Consider the following 3,087-nt stretch of genomic DNA (forward strand, 5'->3'; position numbering starts at 1 on the left):
CTGCTGCAACTTCAACCAGGCTTGGAAAAGGTCTGATGGGAAGAGGACTCTCCAGGGGACCGCTTCCCTGCTCCAAACAAGCTTTTAGAAAAACATCTCCTCTTGCTTGTCGAAGCATCCAGCAACAAGCCGCCAACCAAACCTCGTAGCCAGTCGCGGCCATAATTAATCACCCTTTGACATGAAAATGCTGCTTGCCTCTTGTCTTGAGTTGTTTGGCTTTATCTTGCAGTGGAAGAGCTGTGGGTGTTCAGATCGCAGAGGATCAGGCTGGGGGAAACGGCACCAGGCAAGTGCTGCTGAGCAGCAGCGATTGCCCCATGGGCCAAAGCTTATGCAAGGACACACAACAAATCTCTGGACATCAGCCACAACTCCATCCAACATCTCCGGACATATCCTTCCTTCAGAGGGAACCAGGGCGAAGGATTTGGAGGATGAAACCAGGGTGCTATGGTCCGGTTAATCCAAGAAGTGTTTCCAAATCCCAGAGAGAGGGGCTTAACTCAGCACCATGCTGGCATCCCAGCAGAGCACTGCTAGGCAGCTTCACCGGCCGGAGCCTCACTCAACAGCTCTGCCCTGGCATCTCCCTCCCTCTCTGCAAGCAACAAGCTTGTCCTTCCTCCCTTATCAGCCCCAAATAGCTGCGACGTGATGTATTGTTTTCCCTCCTCAAACAAATTACATCAGAAGAAGGAAACAGGCTCTTTTTTTGTTGTTTTCTGGCATGGAGGTCCGTCAGCAAGATCTCTGCAGCACCGTTTCCGTGCCAGATGTTCATATCCTTTTTGCACCGGCTAATGCCTCCTCTAGCCAGCTGCCACTTTCTGCATTTGAATAATAGATGGCATGGATGCCCTTCCCCACCTCCCCTGGGGGCTGTGTGTCCCCCCCAGCCACATCCAGGCGGCTCAAGGAGCTCCCGCAGAGATTGGATCCAGCTGCAGAAGGAGGATCTGGCTTACGCCCACAGACACCGATGGGGAATACACGGGGGGCCGCTGGGGCTCACTCTGCGCTCGCTCGTCATGGAAAACAACTGGGCCACCTACACGTGATTTGGTGGGGCTTGTTCTTCGGCCTCATCCTGCCCAGAAACCCTCCAGCCCCCCCCAGTTTGAAGGTTTTTCAGCCCAACTGAATGAGCCCCACTGGGGAGGTAGGGTTGAACCTGGCCACTGCTTCACTTGGGCATCAATCATCTGCAGGGAGAGGGCAGGCTATGAAGATGGTGGTGGCCCTCCAAAGCTTCCTGCAGCTCCTTGGGAGGCCATGTTGTGCCAGGACTCAGTGGGGACAGCCCCCAGAGCATCTCCTTAGGGTATTGGAGGGATATGGGGGACACAATCCCCCAGCTGACACCCACGGCACCCAAACTCAATGTATTTCCTAGAAATTTAGGGCAGGCTACAAAGCCAGTGGTGGTCCTCCAAAGCTTCCTGCAGCTTCTTGGGAAGCTGTGTTACGCCAAGGCTGAATGGAGACAGACCCCAGAGCATCTCCATAGGGTGTTTGGGGGCATGGGGGATACGATTCCCCAGCTCACACCCACAGCACCCAAACGCAGCGTATTTCCTAGAAGTGTAGGACACTCGAAGGACTTCTGTTCCACAGTGCGGTCCAGTTTGCCTTTATGTTTCTGTAGACGTTTTGCATCCAGGCAGGCAGAGGCATTTTGACAGGTCTGCTGCCTTCTGCAGGAGCTGGACCCCCATTTGTGGTTGAACCCAGCCCCCAGCAGTTCATGGGAGAAGATACAGCAAGGAGCAAACCTTCTGCTACATCCTCCTGGCTCCAGCATTCTCTTCCCTGGATGAAAAGTCCTAACACTGGGATACAAGAGGTGCAGCATCCCCTCTCGCAAGGGTTTACCTGTATCCCCAAGGAAGGAGTGTTTTGCTGGCACATGGCTCCTGGGAAAATGAGAGTGGAGCAGGAGAAGCTGCTATGAATCAGGCACCCAAATGTACTCTTCTCTAAAATAAATTCCCCACTCCAGGGAGTTCATGGCAAGGCAGCTGGGTTTGACTTCACGGCTCACTGACTGGTCTGTGGGAACAGGTCCTGAGAGAGAAAATGAGAGCCCAAATTGGCCTCAAAGTCCCTTTACGATCTCATGGCCCCCATCCCTCTGCTTCCCTTGGAAATGAAGCTGGTTTGCGGCAAGGGATGTGCTGCGGGGCATCACCTGAGGTGCATTGGTACCCTCCCAGGGCTCGATGGGGCACAGCTTAGAATCATAGAATCATAGAATTATAGAGTCATTTAGGTTGGAAAAGACCTTCAAGATCATCGAGTCCAACCATCATCCATGCCCACTAAACCATGTTATGGAGTACCCTGTCTACGCGCTTTTTGAATACCTCCAGGGATGGTGACTCAACCGCTTCCCTGGGCAGCCTGTTCCAATGTCTGACGACCCTCTCAGTAAAGAAATTTGTCCTAACATCTAACCTAAATCTCCCTTGCCACAACTTGAGGCCATTTCCTTTCGTCCTATCTCCAGCCACCTGATGGAAGAGACCATCACCCTCCTCACCACAACCCCCCTTCAGGTAGAGAGCTTGGTGTCACCAAGGGTGGGACAGTGTCCCAAATCAGGATGGCCGTGGCAGGACCCCCAAGTAGGGCTCATCCACCCGGTTCAGAGGCATTTCTTCCCCTCCAGGGCTGGTCCTGGGACCCCCTCACCCCTGTGCGGCTGCTCCACGCCCCAGCGCTAGCCCCAGTACCAGGGCACCCCAGGATGGAGGTGGTGGGGGGCATCTCCAGGGCATTCCCGGGGGAAAGCAGCTCTCTGGAAGCCCTGGAGTCTGCTACGGATTGGGGGAGGTTAGATGCAACGGGGGCGAGTGGTCCCAGCCCCGGGCAGGTGGGCTGGCTCCTGGCCGGGTCCCATCCTGCCCCCGGGGGGGGGAAAGCCTGTCCCAGCCCCGTTGCCAGTCCGGGGGAGGGCGGTCCTGCCCCGGTCCTGCCCCGTTCCCAGCCCCGGGGAGGGCGGTGCGGTCCCCCCCCCGCCCCCCCCGTGGCCCCCCCCCGTTGCCCGGCTCCCACCCGGCGGCAGCGGCGACCGGGGACCGGGAG

The sequence above is a fragment of the Haliaeetus leucocephalus genome, unplaced genomic scaffold (genome assembly GCF_000737465.1).
Source record: "Haliaeetus leucocephalus isolate CR32 unplaced genomic scaffold, Haliaeetus_leucocephalus-4.0 Scaffold536, whole genome shotgun sequence".
Lineage (NCBI taxonomy): Eukaryota > Metazoa > Chordata > Aves > Accipitriformes > Accipitridae > Haliaeetus > Haliaeetus leucocephalus.